At 38.5% G+C, this 9640-nt stretch overlaps 1 pseudogene; it reads right to left on the bottom strand.

Annotated features, from left to right (window-relative positions):
- Positions 1-2970: 2970 nt before the first annotated feature.
- Positions 2971-7244, bottom strand: LOC111921314 (60S ribosomal protein L2, mitochondrial-like; annotated as a pseudogene).
- Between the last annotated feature and the right edge of the window lie 2396 nt (positions 7245-9640).

Below are 9640 nucleotides of genomic sequence, written 5' to 3' on the forward strand. Positions count from 1 at the left end.
TAACAACATGATGGCTCCCAAACTGACGATAGCCCTTAACATACCCGAACCCCAACGGTCCACTGCTACTTTGATCTCATAACTGATGTGACGATTTATAGCCAAATTGCTGACTTAGCCATAACTGAACCATTTAAGAAATCCGAAATCTAACCCGTGGATTCCCATATCCTCACTGCTGCCCCCGAATGGGTGGGAACTACTGCTTTCCCGCATCCAACAACGCGCTCATGCTGCCTACCAATCTGATAAAGGCCACGGATACACCCGCGGACTTACAACTCTCTAACACTATCTGGCTGCTAGTGAATGCTACGGCTACCCCCGCAGACTTACAACACCACTACTACTATCTGACTACTAGTGAATGCTACGGCTACCCCCGCAGACTTACAACACTACTACTACTATCTCGAGGACATCCTGACTATCCCTAGTCTTGCTAGTGATTCCTCATCCTGATTTCTCAAAACCAGCCCTCAGTCTTTGAATACTACATCATCCTCGACATCTTATATCCTTGATATGCTTAGCGCTTCATCGAGGAACTCTTCGGCTTGGTTCCCAAACCAACCGTCTACTAATCCGGATACAAGAAGCTATTGTTGGGAAGTTTCCAAACTCCCAACTCCTGAATCTACACAATCCTGCATGCTGGCTTTGACACTGGCTACTAATACGAAAACATCTCTTGCTAACCGTTCTCCGATTCACTTGATCCCCTTCAGGTGGTCCTCCAATCCTGGATTCTCAACCAGTTTCTAACCATCTCGATTATATGAACTAACTGCTGGGAAGGTCCTCGAACTCCCAGTTTTGAACTCCTCGATCCATCGATCACTGTGCTACTATCATTTCCTCTCAGAGGCCGTGCACTCATTCTGAGTCTACGTGGCTCTTATCCTTGTGTACTCGGAGGGTTCTCCCCCACTTGGATTCGGCTAGATCCTTACTGCTCACTGGTCGAAAGGATTTCCAACCTTCCTTCCATTAAAAGGGGCGATATGCTGTCCGCCGACGTTTACCCTTCCATTATGGTTGAAGGTGATTTCATCATTGTATGATTATTTGAGAGGTGATATCTGTAGTAACTATAAAGTAATTACTTCGTGGGGTGTGGTCTCATATTATTGGTTCCATAAATATTATGCATGATAGTGGTGTTATTCTTTATTCATGGATCAGAAAAAGAATAAGGAATGACAGACGTACTCAGTTTTGGCTAGACACATGGGTAGGTGATATGCCTTTAAAATATCAGCACAAACAAGAGAGTACCATTGTGGACAGATGGGTTGATGAGCGGTGGTCTTGGTCTTGGATTCGTCAATTTGATGGTGGTGCTTTACAAATGCAATTTGAGGATCTTTTATTGCACCTTCGGCCCTTCCAACAAAACTTTGCGGAAGACGATTTGGCGATGCCAGAGGGGGAAATTGTGGCCCAGAGAGTTACCCTTGGTTATCACTTTGTCGGGTTAGTGAACCCGCAAGTCTCTCCCCCTATCTCTCTCCATTGATTGGTCAAAGAGAAATAAATATTTAATTACTTATTTATTGACTTTTACCTATATAACTATACCTCAACTATTAAAACAAACCATATCCGATTCTATTTTATCTCCAATTCCATTTTATCTTAAATATCATTCCACACCTCTCCAACTCACTCTTTGAATTTTTGTAGCAAATCTAAACAAGGTGGTTCTATCCAAAGAATCTAGTGACAAACCTACTCTCGACGGAAATCAACAAGCAAGCAAGGCGTATGAACCCGTTTATGATAACTAACACGAGTACACAAAATGTTAAGAGTCAAAGAAATGGTTGGAAATGGAACAAGTGGCTTTGGCTAAGGTGTATGACGATGTTTATGAAGATAAGGCACACATAAATTAACAAAGGTCCAATGCATTTTGGTGCGGGTTCGAGAACATTTTAATGTTCAATTGGGAGGTTTGAATTGGACAAGGCACCAAGTAAGTTCAAAATGGAAATATATTTAAAAGAAATTTAAAGATTTTAATAGCATCTACAATCGTAAAATGAATAGTCTAACTAGCGGGAGATCTGAGGTCTGTGTTTTTAAAGATTTACAAAGTGAGTATCGGAGGCTTAGTAATCAGAAAACTTTTCACCATGAATAAAAATTGTGAGTACATTCCATGTCAAACTTGTGATATTTTGAAACACCAAGTGAAATGGTTGCATGTAAAAAAGTCGGTGAAGACTCCCTGCCTCCTTCATCAGAATGAACCAAAACATCTTCATCCAATGCCTATACAACATCTTCCGATTCACAATTTTACATGGATTCAGCCAACAACCAGATATGTTTCATGTTGAAGAATCATAGCCTCAAAGACAACAAAAATTAAAGAAAGCGACATGGGCATCCTAAAATGAAATAGTTGACATCGTCAATGAAATTGTCAGCATCCACACTATAAAACATATTGAAGGTGGGAAGAGAGAATACGATACCAAAATGAAAAATTACGTCTTATATGAGAAACTGGGAGATAGAGGCCCAATATATACAATTTTTTTTCTCAATCCACATTATCATTTGACCGAAAGTGTTAATTTGCATAGTGCTTGAAGGGAACAAAGTTGTAACATGTGACACCATAAAAACCAGTAGTATCAAATTTTTTTAACTATGACCAAACCTAGGGCTGGCAAAGTTTTCAATACCACGGTAATACGGTACCAACGTTTTCAATATATACTAGTCGTTTACCCGCGCCAAGCGCCAGGTGCGGATATTTTATTCAAAAATTAAATTGTAGAGACGATTAATTCTTTTGCACAAATAGTTTACTACATATAAACAATTATCGGTATAATTAAAATAATAATATATAAATGTACACTCCTGATTACAAACCCGATTATGTCAAACTGTGCAAATGTTAAAATAATAATATATAAATGTACACTCTTGATTACAAACCCGATTAAATATTTGTTTTTTTTTTTCAGTATAATTATGATTTATGTTGTTTTTTTGTCACAACAGACAGGTAACAGATCAATCGACACTTAGGTAACAGATAAATTGACACTTAGGTAGCCAATATATAACTCATAAGAGCTCCATCCACTCCAAATTTCCCATCTTTTCCACCTTTTCACTTTCTCTCACCTTTGACTTTGACTCTGAATCATTAACAACCCCTAAAATCCCCCGTTGTCTCAAACTCTCCCAAGAAACAACTGATTTTCGTTTCATCTTATGCCCCCACACAACACTATCCTTATCCCACCTTTTTACCTCATTAAGCAACAGAGTTTCATTCTCTTTCACATCATCTTTCATTCTTGGAACAAAAAATTCTGGTTTTGCCCCTGCCACCACCATTCTCGGAACACCCAACATGTTCACAAACGAATAAGGAGCATCATGTCTTTTTTCCCATTTGAAGATGAAAAAGCAGAAAAGAAAACATCCTTAACATTTCTCATGTGGGTCCCCGTTTGACTTTGACTTTGACTACTCAAGGTCCTACTAACTTTTGAAAGTCCAACCACTACATGATCTGTTTTAGGCCTTAAAGATTCCACCTTTTGTCTTCTAACATTTCGGGAATTGAAGAGAATGAAAACTGACCTTTGATGGAGATGGAGGGTAGGATCTTGGGGGTGGGGTGAAGTTTTTTTGGAGGGAGTTGACTTTTTCGGGCGGTCAACGGCTGCCCCTTCGACCCATCTGACCACTGCGATCTGTGAAGTGCGAATTGGGTCATATTTAATTCGTTCAACTACACCTATTGATGAAGTGTTGCGTTTTAGGTCAATTGTTCTTTGTGACCGTTTTGCCCCTCCCCCTATGTGGAAAATTGTGATACGACCCTTTGAATTTCTACCTGCTGACTTGTCTTTACCTGTAACGAATTGCCACTTAGCTGACTTGTCTTTACCTGTAACGAATTGCCTAAGAGGCCTTTCAGAGCTCACATTTTGAGCACCTGTAGGAATATGATAAAGTCAGTAAAACTGTTTTTGTTTGGATAAATCATAGATGAATTTCAGATAACAATATAATCAGTAATGTTCAAATCCTAAGCACCACATCTTTACAATCAAATTAAGAAAGCTGGAAATGACATCTCTCTGGTACTGATTATCCATATTGAATTGAAAATATGCAGCTTTAAATACCAATTTCTTTTTACTTTATGTGACATCCCCATTTTCACGGCCAGAAAAGACCAATTTTGTTTATGCTTTATAAAAATCAGAGTACCTCTTTTAATAAAATTGTTGCGAAATTTGTCCCCAGAATAACATGATAAGTACGTTATCAAAGCATTTCCGAAGAAATGTATTTTTTATTCATTTTAAAACATTAGGATGTCATCGTCAATACAGGAACATAAGCATAAACAGAACTTACATTTATTTACACTAGTGATCTACATCTCTTTTAAATCTCTCAGTGTAAAGTAGCTTCGTATCGACACCTGTGATACAAATAAGCTGGAGTGGGTCAGGTTGGGAAACCTGGTGAGTACATAGGGTTTTCAACCCACAATAATATAATTATTATATTTAAACATCAAACATTCAACCCAATTACCCATTCTCATTATCTTATTAAGGATTTACCCTAAGGATCGGCTAATCCTTGTTCATTCATTCCTAAGGAAACAACATGAAGTCCATTGTTTCCAGTGACACAGTGGTCAAGCGTAGCTGCTAATATTATCACTTAGGCACAATTGCTAGAATTGGGACATTTTCTATGAGGCGCTTTTGCCGATATTGATCTTTAAACGCTACTATCGTGGTCATAAGGCTCCCTATTAGGCGCAACTGTCGATATTGACCTTTAAACGCTACTGTCATGGTCATAAGGCTCCCTATTAGGCGCAACTGTCGATACTGTCCTTAGAGCGCAACTGCTAGGATGTTTACCGTAGATCTAAAACATCTACGGGTTGTGGCGCAGCTGCCAGTGCTCATTTATAGGGTACTAGGTCCATTGCTGCCAATGCTTACCTATAGGGCACTAGGTCCATACTACTAATGTTCCTCTATTTCAGCTTTTACCCCTCATCATTCATTTACCCATGTTTTACCCAACATATTTTGTAGACATAAAATACTTTATACAATTTACATCATTTAAAGCATGTATAAAAATCTTTCACCAGCATAGACAACAAGTATTCAGACAATATGCACACATAACACGTAATTTATATTAAAATACTTCATATCTATGTGTAAGATGAAAGGGACTATGCACTCACTTGGGAAGGTGGTGACTCGGCACTTGAACAGCACTTCGTTACTCTCAACACAATTTTCCTCGGAAAAAACCTAGTATCATTACCACTATAGTTTAGTCTAATATTCGTCGAGACTAATTAATAGTCTGACTATTATTATTATTATATAAGCGTTAAACAATACTTATATAACCCATAATAATAGCCCAAATACTCCTTATAAGGTCGTAATAACATTACTATATTGAAACATAAGCTATACTAAAGATAGGGTAGGCATAGCACACTTACAGCGGGTTTTCTCGAAAATTAGGCTTTGCTGGAGCAGCATTTCCAAGCCGAAAGGCTCTTTTCTAGGGACTCTAGGAGCCTCGGGGCTTCCTTCGGGTTCTAGGGAGGTTCCCTAGGCTTTTTTTGGGGGTTTGGGGGGTTAGAGAGAGAGTTTAGAGAGAGAAAGTGAAGTTGGGAAGGTGTGAAGAATGAGGGAGCCCGACACCTGTATTTATAGGCTAGAAAACAACTCTACTCGTCGAGTCCATGCCAGGTGTCACCCTCTGGTGGCTTGCCTTGGGGAGAAAGCCTTAGCCCTTATTCAGCCACGTCACCCGATTTCGCACAGCACCCTGCCGACTTCTAAACCCCGTAAATTTCGCATACGAGCTCCGTTTTCGACGTTATTTATATCCACGCATAGGCAAAAACAAGATCTACAACTTTCATTTAGACTTCATCGGCTAATTCTTGACCGGTCTTAAATTTAATAGTAGGATGTGATTAAACTGTTAAATGACCGCAAAAAATTCATAACTCCTTAATGCGGACTCCGTTTTCGTCTGTCTTTTTACCGTTGAGTTCCTATTAGTGAGATCTTTAAATCTCATTTAGGTCGCGTAACCAAAAAACCACTCGAAATAAAATTCGAGTTTCGGGTTGTGCACTATTATGCCAAATCTTAGAAAATTCATAACTTCCTTATACGAAGTCAGATTTGGGCGTTCTTTTTTGTATGTTATCGTTTTAACATATACTACAACTTTTGTTTAGATGAATAAGGCTAAAAGGTCCTCTATTGTAAATTTACTGTTTACCTCTCCCGGTGTCGTGCCGGTTTTGCTGTAAAACTTCGACGGACCATAACTTCTTCGTTATAACTCGGATTTCGGCGTTCTTTATATGTGCGGAACCCTTGAGACATATTGTACAATTTAGTTAAGATTATTTATTCTAAATAATCTTTTGTCAAAAATTCGTTTTCAACCCCTATTATCTCTAAATTGACTAGCCCGGATCTACGAGCGTTACACTTTATCAGCATATGATTCATTCTTTCAATATATTTGCATTTTTACATGTACAAATAAGTGTTTACTGAAATGTACATGAACAAAATCAACTCTTTTTATTTAAAAGAGTATACCAGGGTCTAGGAATGCCAAAGAAAGTTTCGCTTTTGATGTCAAAAACGTTTTTTCTTATTGTAAAATTGAAGTTAGGGTTCAACAAGAAGAGCAACAAGCAAACAAATTCAAAAAGTCACCTGTTTCATCAGCAATTCATAAAACGCGTGTTTTTGGCATTACTATTACCAAATTAACACTCTGAGAGAACCAATATCCCAACAAAGCTGAAACCTCAAAAACAAAGCTTTGCCTTGGGTGACTACCGATACCCTTAAGCATTTTGACCTTATACAGACGTGGTTTTGAGGCTAGAGACACACAAACGACACTCGAACATCTAATAATTTGAAAGATCTAGGTTTGACATCAAAACTGGAACAAAGAATCTGTATTTGCACATTAATTCCGACATCAAATTCAATCTTCATTGAGCCCCTTTTTCATATTCATTTCTCTTGAACATGACAATTTCAACTTCGAATTTGCATTTAAAAAAAAAACTTACGGCTGATAGAGTGCTTGGATCTCATCTGAAAGCTGCTAATCCTCGAAGTAATATCAAGCGAGTGGTGCGAGTGTAGAGGACAGAGGGGATAATGAGAGAGCATGGTGGCTTCCTGTCACCGAAAAAGTGTTGCGAGAGCACAATAGGTGGCAGCGATGGCGATCAGATACATATACAGTGGGTGGTGCGAGGTTGGAGAGTGGGTGGTGATTCACTACCGATGGTGATGATGACGATGAGTTAGGTGGATGAGGTGCGATGTCGGCTTTTTCAAAATAGGGTTTTTGCTATTTGTTTGAGGGAAAATGAGAGTGTAGAGGACAGAGGAGAAAAATAGTATGTTTACGTTTTTGATTCAATTTATGAAACGTCAATGTTAATGTCATTAATTTGTCAAACGAAAATGTGAATATTTAATGCAATTAACTTGTAAAATGGAAATGTGATAGGAGTATTAAAATGTATGAATAAATTGATTATATATTATGCAGTAGGTGTAGTACCTCTTAAATTTCAAGAAATGAGCAATATCCTTAATAATATAGTAAATATATATATATATATATATATATATATATATATATATATATATATATATATATATATATATATATAGTATTTAAGATTTTAAGAGCTTTGATTTTGCGTTTACCGTATTAGTAAAGTTTAAATTTTAATTTCATGTTTGCATGTTCCATTTTCGTCCACACTCATGTTAGAAATTAATAAAATCCTTTTGGATCAATTTTTCAGCCGTAACAATTACAAAACTCTTATTCACAAAACCTTCATTTACGTTTCACAATGCTCAAGAAAATATAACTGCTCATTTAAAAAACCTTCATACATGTTGGTATATACCATTACCAACATGTATCAATCAAACTTATTGGTAGCCAAACAAGTTTGTACAAACTATACTTGGTACAACAGTGGTAAAAAAAATTTGTATATCAATATGGTATACAATTTATAAAATAATGGTCGGTATTGTACTAATTCCACCCTTAACAAGACCTATAAAAAGATGTAGTAGTGTCAATTTTTCTTAAACTATGGGGTGGGGCTATGTATGTAGAAAGGGATCAGTCTCTATCGATCCGGATACTAAAAGCGTACTAAAGACTTACTTATGTTAAGCCCCGAAACCTATTCAGCAGTTGAAAAAACCAATTCATTCCAAGGCAAACAAAGAGGTCTTTCCTTTTGTCGTTCAGTCCTTCTCTCCTTCCATCTTTCCTTCCTTCCATGTAGGCCTCTTGCTATCCATATTGAAAAACAAGAAGAAAGGGAAATGAAGACTAGCCTTTAGACCTAAAATATATATAAAAAAAAGATCTAACTACTATATGGAAGTAGTAAAGCATAGTTCTAATCCTAGGATTACATATCGCTCATCGGCCCAGAACTCGCAACTACGAAGCTCTTTTCTCGAGCGAGGCAACAATTTGTGGATCCATGGTTTGGATTAAGCTATGTACCCGGGCGGAGATGATTTGTCTCAAAGATGTTCCGCTCATCCAAGAATCTAATTGATCGGTAATTCGACCGACGACTCTAAGGGCATTAGCGCGGGCCTTCCATCTTACCGTGGCTATCTAGTCATTGACCCATTTGCTTGCGAAGCATATCATCGCTTCGTGTTGTTCCCTTATGCGTTGATGATTACTGATTCAAATTGCTACAATAAGCCGCCTCAAATAAACTACCCACCTCGCAGTGTCCTCCCCCCCCCCCCCCCGAATGATCGGTGTGGCGGTTAGGCATCCTTAGACGAAAGAGTGGTCTTTCAGGATTGGTCGTTGTGTGTCACCACCTCCCACCTATCCTACACATTCGATCAAGGTTGTCTGTAACACCCAAAGTTTTGAAGGCCAAGAAAGGAAAGAAAACCCTAATTTTTAGGGGCGACTCGGCGAGTCCGAGCGGGATCTGGGTCGAGGTGTAAGTGAACAACTCGGCGAGTCGGCCAAGTGGACTCGGCGAGTCTGGTCTGTGCGAGGAAAACCCTAAATTTGGGACTTGGAGCCTATTTAAGCGCCTCATTCTCTCCCCTAGGGTTCCTTTGCTGCCTCATTCACCCAGAACATTAAACCCTAGCTGCCATATCCTTAATTTGAGACATTTGTTGCCTTGGAAGGTGCATTAAAGCTTGGAGAAGGAAGAAGGAACTTGGAGGAGCAAGAAGGGACTATAGATCTGGGATTGCGAATTCATTTTGAGCATTTGGAGGTAATAAACTAGTTCATGGACCCTTTTTACACCTAGATCTATGTGTGGTTGTTGGGGCTTTTTGCCATAATGTTATTATTTTGAGTTAGAAGCCAGATCTGAAGTTGCTACTTCAGATCTAAGCATATTATGGTCTTGAGAAGCATAAAGTAGTAGCCCTTGAGTTGATTGTGGAGCCTCCTTGCCTTAAACCCTAGTTTGTGGTGTATTTTGCCTAGATCTCCTTCTCTATACGTAAAGTTTTCAACTTTACGTGAGGAATAGGCT

The sequence above is a fragment of the Lactuca sativa genome, chromosome 9, assembly GCF_002870075.4.
Source record: "Lactuca sativa cultivar Salinas chromosome 9, Lsat_Salinas_v11, whole genome shotgun sequence".
Classification (NCBI taxonomy): domain Eukaryota; kingdom Viridiplantae; phylum Streptophyta; class Magnoliopsida; order Asterales; family Asteraceae; genus Lactuca; species Lactuca sativa.